We start from the raw sequence: 11912 nt of genomic DNA, 5'->3' as shown, positions 1-11912 counted from the left end.
TGAAAATCTGGCCGTAACGCGAAATTCTGTAATGCGAAATTAATTATCCTATAGATTTTCCTATTATCAAGTGAGACTGCGTTCCAAAGGACTTTTTCGGAAAAGAAGAAAAGAAATACTAAGCACAAGAAAGCGACAGAGAACAAGCAACACGATTATCTTTGTATGCAGGAAAATAATTTCTAAACACACGGCACGATATATGCGTAGATACGTAAAAACAACAAAAACATTTCGAGAGGAATACGTTAGGGAGTTAATAAGAAGCGTAATATCGAAATTAATTATCCTATAGATTTTCCTATTATCAAGTGAGACTGCGTTCCAAAAGACTTTTTCAGAAAAAAGAAAAGAAATACTAAGCACAAGAAAACGGCAGAGAAAGCAACACGATTACCTTTGTATACATGAAAATAACAATTTCTAAACACACGGCACGATGTATGCGTAGATACGTAAAAGCGACAGAAACATTTCAAGAGGAATACGTTCGGGAGTTAATAAGAAACGTAATATCGTAAGAGTACGTTCTTACTATTTAGTCTACAAAAGATGTTGCCTACTGTGTGAGGAACGGTGGTGGAATGAGCGTTACTAGAAGGATCGAGCTGGCAGAAACGTTAGCCCGCCGGGCGAAATGCTTAGCGGTATTTCGTCTGCCTACGTTCTGAATTCAAATTCCGCCGAGGTCAGCTTTGCCTTTCATCCTTTCGAGGTCGCTAAATTAAGTACCAGTTGTGTACTGAGGTAGATCTAATCGCCTGGCCCCTCCCCCAAAATTTCGGGCTTTCTGCCTAGAGTAGAAAAGAATATTTATTATCTTATAGTTCATCATCACGAACTTCAGCTTGAGGGATGAAGAACTTATCTGAAGTCAAATGTTGTTTATGACGCATCATTTCTTTGTAGAGCTTAGTATAGGAACTGAGGTCATTATAAACACCGCTTATAATTTTTATGTTACATTCACAATTAGGATCATTATCAGCAAAAACCTGCAGACCTTTTTCTATAAAGCCAAACTATTAGCAATAATTTTTGTAGCCAATTTAAGTGGCTCACCTGCATTCTCAGCTTGTTCTTTTTCTAAAAGCCTCAGCTCCTAGTTGGGTAAAATTCGTTTCTGGGGATTCTAGCTACTGAATCAGATCATCCTCTATGACTTCTTCAAATTCTATATCCTTTGCAATTATCAATTATATCTTTCCGAATTTGATGTTGACTTTCTGCTTGCGGAAAACTTGTAAAGTCACGGATACTGTCTGGCCATATACTTTTCTAAACACTATTCAAAATTGAAAGTTTCACTTCATCCCATGATTTAGCATCCATTATGAAGACTGTTTTCCAGGAACTTCTGACTGTAAGTTTATCCTTCCTGTCAATTGCCTTCATAAGTTGTTTGAAAGTTCTCATATAATGTCTTTAAGTTGGCTATCATACCTTGATCTATTGGCTGGAACAAAGAAGTTGCATTCTGCAGGCTATATTTTACTCTCACATTATCAGAAAGGTCTTCTAAGTTCGCTTGGTGGCTCCGTGTATTGTCTAAAAGAAAATTCTTTGTTGGAAATATTGTGACTCCTTTCACCAGTAGCATTTCCTTCCCAAAGAAGTGTCAGACGATTTTTGGAAGCTTTAAATCCTGGTGTTGATTTTTCTTCTCGAGAAATAGAAGTTGTAGCAGGCATGCACTTCTAGAAAAGTGCAGTTTCATCAATATTGTATACTTGTTCTGGTGTGTAATCCCTTTCAGCAATCATTTTCTTCAAATACTCAGGATAATTAGTAGCAGCCCTCTGTATTAACTTTCGCAGTTTTACCAATCATTTTTATGTTGTGCAAATTCGTGCGCTTCTTAAACTTTTCAAACCAGACTTTACTATCCAAAATGGGTCCTTCATATGAAGTTTCACTTTCCTTTTTCCATCATGTTTATCAACATATTACGCCGATTCAAACACTTGATGCATGCACTCAAAAGTTGTTCCATTTTAAGCATTATATTAGATCTATGGAAGTACCTTCTTGAGCACTTGACATAATTTTTTCTCTATTGTCAGATATTGTTTACACCATACACGCTGCAAGAGTTAATGTCTTGGCTATATACTTTAGTTTTACATCCACCTCGAGTCTTTTTAAAGTATCGAGTTCAATACCCAGTGTAATCCATTAACGGTTCCTTCTTGCACTACAGCCTTCAAGTTTACTTGATAGCTTCTTTGCTGATGTCTTAAATTGAGGGCAAATCTAGCAGTAGCGACGATTAGTTATCCTCAACAAAAAATGTAGTAAAAAAATTGGTCTAGTAAAGATCTGATTTCTGAGAGAGGAAGATTGTTTTATTCCTATTCATGCAATAATGAAAATGAGATGAAAAAGTGAAGGACTGAGGATAAGAAAGTACTATATGATTACAGTTAGGTAAAGGTTTACCAGATTTTATAGGCAATTCGCCCCTTGCGCTTCCGATTTAAGATGCGCGCGCACGCACGCACACGCACGCACGCACACGCACACACACACACACACACACACACACACACACATACACACACACACGCTCTCTCCTTCCCTCTCTCTCTTCCCCTCTCTCTCCTCCTCTCTCTCTCATACACAAGCATTGGTACACACACTCATGCACACACGTGTTCGTGTACATGCTGATATCTGTTGTGGTCAGTTGGATTCAAAAGTTGGCGGGTTGACAGTGGGGATGATGTGGGTTTCATTGGTTTAAATGTTAGTGATGGTGAACAGGTATTGTTAGTGTTGTAGTAGTAATACTGTTCTTGCTAACTGTATTGTTGTGGCTCAAGTCAATCCTCATATATGTAGGACAAAAGACATTTCGTTCAATTTTTAAAATACACCAGGATACCACATTATGTGTTTTATTTGAAATGGATTTGCTTATACTTCATGCTATATACTACTGTTACTGATGCTGTTGGTGGTTGTGTTCGTATTGATGATAAAAGCACACACACGCATACATACATACATACATACATACATACATACATACATACATACGTACATACATTACAGGAAAAATGCGAGCAAGAGAAATAATATACTTAAGATTACAAACCTGGAAAAGTACAGGACAAGTTATTATACTTGGAACAGTTCAGGAAAATTTTTACTTAAAATATTGCAGCTAAGGATAAAAATTCAAATAAAATATTTAGATTTAGAAAATATTAGCTTTTATTGAAATGAAAAAAATATTACAAGTTATTACTTCTATTTCTTATTACTTGTTACTTCTATTAGAAATAAAAAATAACTGAAAATATTTTTTGCCCTTTAAAAAAAATCCTTTTTATAACTATTAATTAATAATTAGAAATTTGAAAATATATTATAAAAAAAGTAATAGTACATAATTAGTACAATAGATAGAATAATAAAAAAATGAGTTATATATTACAGTAAAATCTATATACAACAAATTCACAGTAAAATTTGCTTGAGTTATTGCCAAAGTTATTGCCAAGTCTTCACATTTTTAGTCTTGAATTTGCCTACCATATATACTGTTCCACTTTGCATAAAACCTTAGCTATATATTGGTACTTCTGGCTCTCATTTTTTAAGTATTCTAGTGTGTCAATATTTTAACAAAATGATGGTACCTTTTTTTAATTATAATGTTACTTTGTAAATTAAAATCAAATATTTTTAATATTCAAATTTTATCCTTAGCTGCAATATTTTAAGTAAAAATTTTCTTGTTCTGTACTTTACCAGATGTCATAAATTGTCCTGAACTTTTCCAAGTGTAATAACTTGTCCTATAATTTTCCAGGTTTATAACCTTAAGAGTCTTATTTCTCTTGCTCGCATTTTCCGTGTATTTTCCATGTTTTTTTCAGGCTATGCTACTATGCTAATTAATAACGTGCCAATTGATAATTTAAGATTTTACCTTATTGAAAATTGGACAATAAATTTAAAGTGTGTGTTGTGTGTGTATGTGAGAGAGAAAGTGAGAGAGAGAGAAAGTGAGAGAGAGAGAAAGTGAGAGAGAGAGAGAAAGTGAGAGAGAGAGAGAAAGTGAGAGAGAGAGAAGGTGTGTTTTTGTTGTTGTTGTGTGCGTTTGAGGGAAAGAGAATGACAGCGTACAATTTTTAAAATTTTTCCTCGCATCTTTTTGGAGTGTGTGTGTGAGTGATTGACTGAGAGAGAGAGGTGTGTGTTGTCAGAGAGAGAGGTGTGTGTTGTCAGAGAGAGAGAGAGAGAGAGAGAAGATGATGTCATAAATTTTATTTATTTACTTTTTCTCGCATCTTTTTTAGCGTGTTTGACTGAGTGAGAGAGAAGGTGTGTCTTGCTCTGTGTGTGTGAGAAAGAGAGGGAGAGAGAGAGAGAGAGAGAGAGAGAGAGAGAGAGAGAGAGAGAGGGAGAGAAAGGGAAAGAGTGATAACGCAATTTTTTATTTATTCATTTAGTTTTTCTCGCATTTTTTTTTAATGAGTGCGTGAGTGATTGACTGAGAGAGAGAGGGAGAGAGAGGTGTTGTCATGTATGTGCAAAATGGCTAGGGTCAATCACACAAGCACACACACGCATACGTACACCTATTATCTGTCGTATGCACGTACATGCATAAATACATATGCATACATGTCTTTTATGTGTGCGTGTGATGGAAAGAGAAAAAGTCAGTCCCTGAGTGAAGGTGTGTGTTCTCATGACAATATTTTTGGATGTATGTATAAGTAACTAAATAAAATTTACGCTATCACTTTCTCTCTCTCTCTCTCTCTGCCATACAACGCACGCACACACACACACACACACACACACACACACACACAGAGCAACACATACCTTCTCTCACACTTTCTCTCTCTCTCTCTCTCTTCTCTCTCTCTCTCTTCTCTCTCTCTCTCTCTCTTCTCTCTTTCTCTCTTCTCTCTCTCTCTCTCTCTCCATCTCTTCTCTCTCTTACACATACACACACAACACACACTTTCTGTCTCGCAACCCCTATCAACACATACACACATCCATGTCCATTTCCATCCTCTTTCACTTTATGCTGACTTCAAACAAAATGTACATTTCCACTCACAAAAATAAATAAATACAATTTTTTTACGGAATTTACCAAACGCCGTAAGGTAACTGCTGAGCTGCGCACACACGCCTCCGAGTTAAAACGAAAAATTGTCAAAATGGGTAGGCTGTTGCCAAAATTTCTGGCGGGGGTAAAGATCATGGACCCCCTTTGCGATTTTTTTTTGTTTTCTTTTTTATAGAAACACACTATATCGAGGGCGGAGATTCCGAATCTGCAAAAAAATCTGCATTTCAAAATTTAAATCCCCCATTCACCCCACCACCTAAATTTCTTAAATTTTCACTAAAATTTTTTTTTTTTGGCAAAATACGTAGAAAAATACGGAGATTCTGATTCTGAAAAAAAAAAAAAATCTGTAAAATTTCAATTTTTCAAAAACAAAACAAAAAACAACCCCCGTCCCCTCTACCCTATGACAAGAAGTGAAATTAAAGTGTTTTCTCTACTAATGTTTCATGACGAATATGTGATTTAGCGTCTTTTGGAATTAAGAGAGGTATATAAAAATTTTTTGCACACAACAAAATGATATTTACAATTTTTTTCCTCTTTTGGTAATTCGTATTTAGGAAGTTGATCCTCGGTTTGGCTGTTGTTTCTTGCTTGTCAGATTTCCTGATTGGGCGGATTTAAATTTTGAAATTTTTTTCTTTGGTAATTCGTATTAAAATTTTGAAAACGTATTTCTAGCATGTCAGGTTTCCTGTTTAGATACTTTTTGCGTCTGCTATTTTATAATTCTATGTATGCGTGAAACATTAGAAGAGAAAACACTTTAATTTCACTTCTTGTCATAGGACGGAGGGGGAGGGGGTGTTTATTATTTGATTTTGAAAAATTGAAATCTTACAACATTTTTTTTTTTTTCAGAATCATAATCTCCGTATTTTTCTACGTATTTCGTCTAAAAGATTTTTTTTTAAAAAGTGAAAATTTAAGAAATTTAGGGCGGGGGGGGGGGGGGGGTGAAAGGGAGGGGAGGGTTTAAATTTTGAAATACAGATTTTTTTGCAGATTCGGAATCTCCGCCCCCAAAAATCCATGATCATTACCTCCGACTTTATTTTTTTCATTTTTATGATACAATTTCATTAATTAATAAGATGACACAATTATACTAATTGCAAATTAGTGGTGTCGTTGATAATTTTTTCCTTACCTCAATGATGCCAGTGACATATATTAAAAGTCCCTTATAGAACTATATCCATAAAAAAGTATAGAACTATATTATCACCCTCAAATTTCAGAAATAAACACTCATAACTTTTTCTTTTAAAACTTCATTGCATGAGATTGATACCATGGAATTCCTCAAATTGAGCTCTATCTATGACGCTTAATTAAAATAAAGTTTGTTTTTAAAATAAAAATGTCAATTATACTTCAATACAATTTTTTTTACCTTACTTATATTTTTTCGTGATATTTTACCTCACAACTTTTTTTTATACAAATTTTTGTTGCATGGCATTAAAACTATGAAATTCTTCATGCTTTCTTCTTTCATTGAAGCTAAGTTTAATATATTTTGCTTTTAAAATAATAAAAAATATTTAGATCTAAACTTGATTGGAGGCATTTCTTACTCTCCTATAACGTTGCTATAAAGTTTGATGTAAACTTTTTTCTACTGGACCAAATCTCAATTTGTTTATGCCAAAATGTAGCTCGGGACCGGCCTTCTTCAAAGTTCTTAACAATTTGGTTTTCAAAAATGTTTTCAATTTGGTTAAGAACTGAATTAGCGACAATGATCTGAAGATGCTGCGTGTGAATGAATTGCGACCTTAAGAATATTATTCAACTACTTCCGTAGTTGAATGATACATACATGCATGCATACATACATACGTACACACATTCACACGTATATACATACACACACACACACACACACACACACACACACACACACACATATATATATACTCACATTATGTACATTATATATACATGTGTGTATGTGTGTGCATGTATATGTGTAATGTGAAGCTTGTTCTTCAACCCGTTAATTAGGTAGTGGAGGTGGGGTCCACAATGAGTATTATTTACTACATTTTGACTATGAAAAAAATTTTTACAAATGTTCGCCACCTTACAAAAATTATGTCAGCAAGGCAAATGACATTCGCTAAAAGCATCGAAAGCCCTATAACATATCCAGAACACTGTTTCAGAAAATATATTTCTGTTCTCTTTGATCATGCAAGAGATAAATTTAGGTGGGATAGAATGAATAGGACAACGAAAATTAAATTTGATTTTCCCATTTTCCAGGATTACATTTGAAGTAAGACTCATACACGTCGATATCCATCCTAAGACATAAAAAAAAATCAAAAATGCAACAAACATTACAAAGTAACTCGGTTAAATGAAAAAAAGATCTTCGAAAATTGGCATATGATATGAAATTAATGAAACTTGACTATATGTAAAATCTTAACACAAGATTATCATTGTAGCTCTTTTCCTTATATATTTGCGTGTTGAATTGAAGAATTTATTGAATTTATTCATTACTCATTCTGCCCCACAATGCATTTTGTTGCGTCCTTTATATACTTTGATTTTAACTAAAACGCAAGTGGCTATTAAGCTAAGAATAAATAGTACTTTTAAACTGGTTTCAAATTTTGGCACAAGGACAGCAATTTCAGGGAGGAGATAAGTCGATTACATCGACCCGAGTACTCAAAAGATGAAAGGCAAAGTTGACCTCGGTGGAATTTGAACTCATAACGTAAAGACTGATACCCAGCGTGCTAACGATTCTGCCAGCCCACCGCCTTAGTGTACTTTTAAATTATTAACAGTTTAAAAACTATGCAATACGAGTTTCTGCAAATGCGAACTTACAGACTGCATCCCGAAATTAACGATCATACTTTACAATTTCCGTAAGCACGAAATCTGGTAACATGAAGTAGCCGCAACGCGGATATGCCTGTATTCATTTTGCTGAAAGCAGCGAGCTGGCAGAATGGTTGCTGTGTCGGGCAAAGCGCTTAGTGACATTTTGTCCGTCTTTACGTTCCGAGTCCAAATTCCGAGAGGTCGACTTTGCTTTTCATTCTTTCGGGGTCAATAAAATAAATATCAGTTGAGTACTGGGGTCGATGTGATCGATTTACCCACCTCTCGAAATTGCTGGCCTTGTTCCAAAATTCGAAACCAATATATGTATTTAACCAATAATTTAAATAATTTAAATTTAGTGTTTCGCCTTCTTTTTAGCTTATTTGAATAATTAACTGGAAAATGTGAAGTATATATGATATTATACCATATTTGAAGCTCAAATTTAACATTTAAGAGCTGATAGTGGAAAAGATAAAGAAGGCAACGTTTTAAAGAGCAACGTCAAAAAGTAGCAACACTTGACAGATGTTTTATACTCCAGCAACTGATAACGATCGACAAACCCAAGGCAATCAACAAAATCCAAGACAACGGCAAACTAATATCTCTATTTATAAGATTGCAGCTGAGAAAAACACCGGAAATGAATAGATATGAGCAGGACAGAACCAAAGTCTTCAGCTGAAACAACAAAATTTATGGAACTCAATGATCTTGGTTTATGGGGTGTCTTAATCAAGATCGAACTCTCATCTTGGATATTTAGGGATGGCCAATTTGAAAACTACAGTGTCATCAAAAATCAATGATAGATATTCATATTATTCAAAAAAACTTTTTTGATTCCAGAAAAATTAATTAAGAAATAAGCCATCAGGCATGGCTAGTGTCCTCTCTAACAACTGCCTGTGTTTACAGCGTTATCAAAAATTTTCAACATCAGATGCAACGATAGCTTCCGGTAGATTTTCAAACTAGTAAAATGTCACGCAATTCAAAGTTATGGAAAATTTGAAAAGCCCAGAACGTTCTTGCAGATAAACTTAACAAGAAAACGTGGTTCAGCAGTAGCTTTAAGACGAACAGAATAGATTGTCCATGTGTGTGCTGTTGCAGTAATACGGAATTTAACAGAACATGGCCTACGTCTTAGGAGGGAAAATGAAACTTTTGGATCATAAAATAATGGCAACAACCTTGGCCTGTCAGAATGAATTCTTCCGACTACATAAAACAATATGGAAACATGTGTTGGTCTCCTTCATATTCGTCTCAGTTAACCTATTTGTTCTGAGGATAACTTTATTTCTGATTTTGCTGAAACTTTGTTAAAGGGTTAGCTTAAACACCAGTTATATCAATTTGAAGCCAGAAATGTAAAATTCAAAATACATACTTAAACAAACCCAGGTGCCATATGGCACCGGTAGGATAATAAGGGTACAAAAAAACTGTGGTAATTTCTTCCTTTTTATTCAGTAAATAACAAAAATAAAAAGTAAAGGCAATATGATACATTTTATGGTAATTATTATTGAAAAAATGCTCCTTTATCATATATTCCATACATTATGAGTTAGTCACAACAGTAACAGATTATTTTTTATGATAATCTGCAAAACACTAGATACATAAACCCACATCGCATTTTTCACATTTAGTTCGAGTTGTGATTTACAAAATTCTCCCTGACATTTTCGTCGCTTGTTCCCTGCTACTGATAGCACATAGTGTTCAGAACCATCGTATCGTATATCAGAATCTCCTGGACATGACTTCCATTTTTTTGCCGGAACATTTTGGCTAAACCTGAAATCTTCGCAAGTATGACATGGCAACTGCTTTTCTGAAGTCCAGTTGCTCCAATGCAGACCTTTTCCTCGTGCTAAAATCGAAGCATTTTGAATGGAGACATCTACAGTCCAAGTGAAAAGACTTCACCACCATTTTTTCTCACGTATGCCAATGCGATATGAATTGATGTTTTGGTCCATCTGATCGGTTTCTCCCATATTCTTATTGTAATTATAAACCAGGATTTGGTACCTATATGTGTTTTGACTTCTCCTTAGACCAACGCTTGACTTTGCTAACAGGGTTCTTCTCATAATCGGTGGATCCCATTGTTACAACAGTGTTATCCTTCCATCTGGTAATTTTTATACCATTGGATTCCAGGACTCCGGTGACAGTCTCTGAAGGGCCTCGTTCTTCTTCTTTTTTTTTATCAAAACAGCGCATAGAAGAAATAGGATACGAAGCATTTAATCTGTTTGCTCTCAATGTACCAGTACCACTGTATCCCAAAGTTTTGTGTTGATTTAGAAGTAGCACTGATGTGAGCAAGTTATCAAAATATACATGATAAGGAAGGTGTTTTTTCTCATCACTTTAGCAATCCAGTAAATGAAGTACTGCTGATGAACACTTCCCATACGTCGATTCTAATTCTACATTTCCACAGTAGATAGGGATCAAAGGCTATTAGATATCCTGAAGACGAATTTTGACACCAGATTTTGTATCCAAATCTTATAGGTTTATTGCGAATAGATTGCTTGCAGCTATACTTGCCAAAATATTCCACCATTGCTTCATCATGTGAAATACTTGGTGCTGGAACAAAATGTTCCATAAATTTCTTTTGTAAATGAGATATGAACGGTCGCAGTTTTGCAAATTTATCACTTTTATTGATATCATCTTCTGCATTGAAGTGAAGCATTATAGCATCAAACTGGTCGCGTCCATTAGCATTACTGACAGCTTCATTGAATGTATCCGACGTATGTGGCCAATACATATAGCGACGAGGTAATTGATTATATTCTGAAACTATGAAAATAGCAAGGAACACTTTGAATTCATTCAAGGATATATTAATATCGTGGAGGCGCAATGGCCCAGTAGTCAGGGCAGCGGACACGCGGTTATAGGATCGCGGTTTCGATTCCCAGACCGGGCGTTGTGAGTGTTTATTGAGAGAAAACACCTAAAAGCTCCACGAGGCTCCGGCAGGGGATGGTGGCGAACCCTGCTGTACTCTTTCACCACAATTTTCTCTCACTCTTACTTTCTGTTTCTGTTGTGCCTGTAATTCAAAGGCTCAGCCTTGTCACACAGTGTCACGCTGAATATCCCCGAGAATTACGTTAAGGGTACACGTGTCTGTGGAGTGCTCAGCCACTTGCACGTTAATTTCACGAGCAGGCTGTTCCGTTGATCGGATCAACTGGAACACTCGACGTCGTAAGCGACGGAGTGCCAACAACAACATATTCATATCAGTGTAGTTCTTTTTCAAGCAGTATTTTGTCATTTCTTTCATTGAGTGCTTAATTATATCATCGTCATAGAATAGCTAGAATAATTCCACTTCACTAAAATCCCTGTATTTTGAATAGTTACACTCAGGAAAAATGGAAGGCATCACTTATGTTTCAGCCTTTTTCCAAGTAATTTGGCATTTTTTCCTTTTGTTTCCCGCACCTGAAGCCTCCTATGTTTCAGCAGAACTTTCTTTCTGCATCACTTCGTTATCTTTTATTTTCGTACTTCATGACTGCAATTCTGCTGGGGCGCGAAGTTGGTTGCTTGAGAGATGTTGAGTGTGTTGAATGGTGTCAGCTTCGACTTCTTTTCCCGAATTTTCATCTGTCTGGTCAGTGACCTCCGGGGGTGGGTTGGAGGGTGTCAATGAAAATATCATATGGGCCGTCATCTTCCTCTTCAAGAATACTCAAAATTTCATTCAACGACAGTTCACGTTTCCTGAAAAAAATATACAATAGTGAAAAACTAAAAAATTTAGCACTCGACAAGTGCTGACCTCTACCAAGCAGCATGCCCCTCTCCCACCACCATAGTTTGGTTTACATTGGATCACCTCCAAAATCTAATCATTTGTTACTTGTTCTATTTTGAACATTTCCTGAAAATTTCATCAGAATCC

The sequence above is a fragment of the Octopus bimaculoides genome, chromosome 1, assembly GCF_046866305.1.
Source record: "Octopus bimaculoides isolate indiv1 chromosome 1, ASM4686630v1, whole genome shotgun sequence".
In the NCBI taxonomy this organism is placed as follows: domain Eukaryota; kingdom Metazoa; phylum Mollusca; class Cephalopoda; order Octopoda; family Octopodidae; genus Octopus; species Octopus bimaculoides.
The sequence above is the reverse complement of the archived record's forward strand: the minus strand, read 5'-3'. Positions refer to the sequence as shown.